The sequence below is a fragment of the Acomys minous genome, assembly GCF_964271855.1.
Source record: "Acomys minous genome assembly, chromosome: 5".
NCBI lineage: Eukaryota > Metazoa > Chordata > Mammalia > Rodentia > Muridae > Acomys > Acomys minous.
Genome location: NC_140494.1, coordinates 37,898,397 through 37,904,410, shown reverse-complemented (window position 1 = coordinate 37,904,410; position 6,014 = coordinate 37,898,397).

Here is a 6,014-nt window from a genome sequence, read left to right as displayed (position 1 = left end):
CAGGCATGCGCATAAGGGGCTTGCTCAAAGGCACACTGCGCATGCTCATAAGGGGCGCATTGCGCCGGGGAAGCAGCAGGGGGCGCTGTTATCTGTGGCTCTCCACGGGCTCCTCCCTTGTCCCAGCCTCTGTTCCTCACTGATTATGCCTTTTTGTCTGAAGGCCCTTCAGACATTTGCACAGTAATCCCAACCAGTAAGAGGAATCTCCTTTCAGTTCCCAGCTGGAGTTTGATAGCTGCCATCTGTTTGAAGGCTCCTTTGTCCTTCGGTATTTTTATCCTTTTCTCTTGCCATAGCTTTTCTCTGTGTGTGGCCATGCCACCCTCGGGATTTTCACCCTTCTCGTGTCACAGAAACTTTAACCCAATGCCTGGTACCCACACAGCCTAGGTCTTTCACTTGGGAGTCCATCTCTGATGAGAGTCTGAGTTCAAGCTCCTGTGGTTGCCTCACATACCACTGTGTCTTCAGTCTTTATAGGTCTGGCATGCCTAGACATACCCATTGGCAATTGTTTGCTTGGGCGAGCAGGAACCAAAGTGTTAGTTAATGGATCTTCTTTACCAGCAAGGCATGCACCAGGCCATGCACCCCATTTCCAGCCAATGTTTTAGGGTAACCTGTGAAGCCAAAGAGTTAAAATCCACACCTCAGGGTCACAGTGACAAGTCTTAAGACACAGCTGCAAGGGTAACTTAAGCAAAGCTGCAGGAAAGTTCCCCCTAGTCGAGTCACGGGACCACATTCCTTTCTGCCAGGCCCTGAGATAAGGAAGACAGATCAAGGGGCCTTGACCACCTCACTATCACTTCCCTTCCCTGGCACTGGCCAATTAGCACTGCACTGGATCTTCAGATGAAATCCAAATGGGACACTCCCCTCAGCAGAGAGATAAATGAAGGAGATGAAAAGTTGGAGCCTCAGTGCCCCTGGCACCTGTTCTGCTGCCTAACACCTTAGGAAACTAGACGTCCTTATGTGTCTTTACCAATAAGTACTTGCCAAGCTGGAAGCCCCTCCCCCTCCCTACTTTGGGAATGCTGGGAGGGAAAAGGACCTATTTTAAAAAAAAAAAATCCACAAGCCAGAGCAGAGGAATACCTTTGCTGTCCGGCTCAAGTCATGATAAAGATCCTTTATGCCATTACATCAGTTTTGCCTCCTGGAGATTCTTGAGGTATTCAACACTGGCACATCAAACCCAGTGTATGTTATTCACAGCCATGGAAAGTTGTGGTAAGTGGTCCAGGTCAGCCTAAAGTTTAGAGCAAAGGCATCTTGTGATTAACACCAACTTTAAAAAAAGGCTGATCATTCTCTATGGACACTATGATTATTTTAGAAACTCACTGATTTGCTTAGGATAAACCCACTTGTGAGGGCTTTATAAGAGCTCCTCTGGGGTGTCTTCTCCATCCTGGTTCTGGTGAGGCCAAGAATTCTGGGGGCACTGCTTGACAAAGTTCCAGTGCCCCAACAACCAGTTGTCCTTAAGGCCTGCTTGAAGAAGTTCCAATGCCTCGATGCCATGGATTGATCCTTTACTGTAGAAATTCCTGTTAGAGGCTTCTCTCCAAAGGCTAGAATTGGAATTTAGTAAAAGCTGATACTAATAAACACTAATAAAGTCATTGGTGGTTCCTTGGGAAAATACAGCTATGCAGAAAATTGAGTCTTTTATGAAACTTATTCAGATTCATTGTTAGATTATTAATAAATGAGTTGGTAAATAATTTAGTGGATTTTAGAAGAATTAATAAAGAAGAAATTTTTAGGGAAACTTTGAAAGCTGACAAATTATAATTAAAATTACTAGGTCTTTATGCTCAGCTTCGGAAACAAGGAACTAGTTTAGAAAGAAAAGAGATCCTGACTATGTCATTATCAACAAATCCTGGTGCCTACCTAGAAGCAAAAGAAAACAGTTTTAAAATTCCAATGTCCCTTCACAGGATTATAATAAAGATAGAAATTGCATTAAAGTAAAAGTTCACGATGAGGTTAAAGGAAGACATTGCAAATAGTCCTAAAGCCCTAATAGCCTTCTATTCTTTACAAAAGTGCAGTAAAGATAGAAATTGTATTGATATAGAAGTTCAAGACAAAGTCACAGAGACAGGCATGGTGTCTCAGTGAACCGCCTGCCCTTCTGAGTAAACGTGACAGGCCAGGACTTTCCTGATGTTATGGAAAGACAAAAGGACAAGCTCCTTCCAAGTAAAAAGGCTACATAATATTTTTAAATGATAGATTTATTTTAAATATAAAACAGGAAAAGAAAGGATTAATTAAGGGTCAGGAAGACACGTTTAGGGTCCCAGGTGGAGGGATTGAACTTTGATCTATTAATTATATGCCAACTTAAAACAAAACCAAATAGAGTCGCTTTGTTTAATACCTTTTGTAACCGCAAGGCTTTAAGATACCAATCATAAGGAAGAAAGTTTTATGTTAAAAGAAAGTTGATTTTATCCTAAAGTTAATTTTTAGTTCTCAGAAAATTTGCTGTTTGCTCGCTTTGATCCTCTTGTTCCTACACACTTATGTAGCCAAAAAGTTTTCAAGCTATGTAACCAATGATTAAAGTTTTTAAGGAAATGATTTTGTGTATAAATAAAGCTTACAAGAGACACAAGTTGTCAGAGTAGGTAAAGCCACTAAGGCTTCTTGTTTGTCCTATCTCTCATCAAAAGAATTGAATGGTGTTCCGTGTCTGATTCTTCTCTTTTTGCTCTTAGATACACTAGACTCTGGCATGGTTCTGAGTGTCATCTTCTGATTTCCTTGCACCAAGCTGGGAGTGCCCCAACCAGCAGTGTTCCTCCTACCTTGGTAATCTGTAATTTGAAATAAGCCTTTGCTCCATACATTGCTTTTGGTCATGGTTTTAACACAGCAACAGAAAGCAGACTGGGACAAGGTGGCTGAGTGTCTCAGGTATAATGCTGCATTTAGCCAGCAAGTGCAGATCTGCGATTTGAGGCCAAGGACAGGCAATAAGTACCTCTTGTTGATTTTCCTCCTACCTTTTTCATTAATACTGTGGCATTTTGTTCTATGGAATTGTGGCATACTCTCTCCACTGGGCTTACAATTATGAAAACTTTCAAGTGCATCTCTGAAGGAATTATACCCTCAAACCCTCTCAATTAACTGTGGAATCTCCAACCTCTGCTGTCTTCTTGTCTAGCTCTATGTGAACCCCTCCTTAGTCAAAACTGTAAGTATAGGTCAAGGTGAAAGTACAGGAGAGCGACAGGCTGCTACAAAGCTGCTTATGTGTAGCTACTATTAAAAATGGTGCAAATATATAATTGTTCAGGGTGTATGTCAGAGCATCCCTCAGCTGCAGTGGGTCATGAGGCGGAGGGTCATGTATCTCACTGAGAAACTACTTACTAAAAAGAAAGCCTGCTCTTCTTAGCTCCCCTTGAAAACACAGAAACAAAAGTTCTTAATGACATACAGATATGCTCCAGATAAAGGCAGGAGTCAAAAGCTCTTACTCAGAGTAGAGCCAAGGCCTTTTGTTAAAGCCATGTATCTGGAAAAATAGAAACAAGAGTTAATCCCTTTTCAAAGAAGGTGATCGTTTCCATGGTAACCATTGAGCAGTGAATTAAGTTGGGGAAGGTGCTGAATTAAGGGATGTTGAGTCAAGGACCACAGGGGCAGATGCATGTGAGGGAACCACACTACTGCTCAGCAGTGGCCAGGAGGGATCAAGAAAATGTCCTTGTTGTGCCTAAAACATATTTCTAAAATTCAGAACATGCGCAGTGACAAAATGGAGTTCATCTGGGTGCTGTTGGCTGGAGAAGCGGCTGTGACAGTGACATTAGAGGCATGGTGTGCCCACGGTGCAAGCTGGACTCTTTTCTGTCAAATGTAGACTACATCTGTCCCAGGGTTTTTGGAGGCCTATTCTCCTCATATGGAGAGTCACGCTTCAATAACTTAGCTATCCTTGTTTTGTTCCATGTCTTGAGACAGGTGGGTCCTAAACCAGACTAAGGGAGCTCCTAATTTACTGGCAACTTTGGTCAAGAATAGATTTTGAATCTTGCTTTTGAAATGTTCTGCATCTATTTGAAGGGTTCTTCAAAATATAGCTCCTTTACAAGGAAAACTTGATTGAAACAAAATTCTATCCCTTTATGTGTTTTCTGTAGCTGCTTTCTTGCTAAGACAGCACAGGGACACCTGCGGCAGAGACCCAGGGGTTTGCAGAGGTTGGGTATTTCCTCGGTTACTTAACTAAGAGGACCACTTCCCTTCCTTGTAAATACGTATTACACTGGTTTGTGTACATATGCATGTGAATACATGCATGTTGTAGGTGGGCATACAAATGCACATGTATGTGTTAAATCAGCCTTACATTCTAAGAAAAAGCTTCACTTTGTCATATGAATTTTCTTACATGTTATTTTTACCTCTGTAATTGTAAAGTTTAGGCTTATGGTACATAACATCTCCATAAGTGTATACATTGTTCAATGTCTAAATCAAGCTATTGCACACACATACCACCCCACGTGCAAATCCCAGTGTCTTAGATATGCTGCCTTTATCCAACGCATTTGAGAATGCTGTTCCATGGAACAGGTTGGCAAGGCCAGTCTTTACATTCCGCAGATCCCTTGGAGTTATAAGTGGTTGTTCACGGTCTGAGGTGGCTGTTAGAAATGCAGTTTGGTCCTCTGCAGAGCAGTACTTCTTGTGCAGTTACTAGACCCTCTCTCCGGTGCCTTTTTTTTTTCTTTCCAAAATACGTAAGGTCATCAGTAAAACCATGCATTCAGAGTTTTCTTAGGTCATTAACTAGACGTTTACTTTTTAGATAGACATAGTAACCAAAGTATTATAATTAGTATGTTGTAATGTCCCACAAAGGCCTGTATGTTAAAAGCTTTGGGGAGGTGGCAGACCCTTTAATCCACGAACCTAATGGGAGGTCTTCATATTGCTGAGTGTCCTCCATGGTGACTTTGGGACTCTGATCTTCTCACTTCTCAGTCGTATGCACTGATTCCCCACAGGCTTCTGTAACAGCCCAAGTGATCTGGATAGATGTCTCACAGGCTGATTCTCACAGGTGCTTGTTACGGGAACAGAAAGCTAATTGTTTTGTTTTTTTCCTTCTGTTCTGGTGAGTTGCATTTCTCAGGGAATATTTCTGATTCATCTAAAATGTCAAGTTATGAGCACAAGAACACTGTTTCTACAGTGATTCCTATGCATTTGCAGGATATATAGTGATGTCTTGTATTGTCTTCTAGTTGTGAGAGTTTGCTTGGACTGTTGTGAAACTTGAGCAAGTGCACTACATGTTAAAAAGTCATGTTCTCTCCCACTGACTCTAAAATAACTCAGGTAGAATCTCTTGTGCTGAGTTGCAGTTTCTCTCCCCTGCATCTGCATTTGACTTTTTTTGGTTAGCATGATGTAGCCTTTTATTTATTTATTTATTTATTTCAGTTTCAAATTATGACGCTCAACAGAAAGTTGGTTTGTCTGGTGACTCAACCTTCCACTTGAATCAGTAGTTACAATTACATTTGATGTAAATATTGAGAAACTAGGGCAGATTTGGTGACATATACCTGCAGGCCCATTACTAGGGAGGTCGAGCCTGGAGCACATAGGAGGTTAAGGCCCTTTCCACTCAATCTCCACTGCGAGAGCCACACTAGATCTGTGAATGCAGTACAACCAAACACTGAGCTTGTGTTGGTGTCACCATGAAGGACAAAGAACAGGCAGAAACAGTCTTTTGTATGCACTTTATTCACTTTGTGCTTTGAACCTGTGGGATTAACGGGTTAGAAAATGTCCCTGACTAACAGAAGTGATATCTAAAAAGTGGGAACTACATTAAACAGTTTACAACATGCCTCACCCTTACTTAAGACTCTCCAGCAAGGCTTGGGGATGTGCTGAAGGTCACCCCTGAAATGGCCCCGTCTGCTCATACACAAAGCCCAACCGCACCTCCAGAAGGTGGGCTT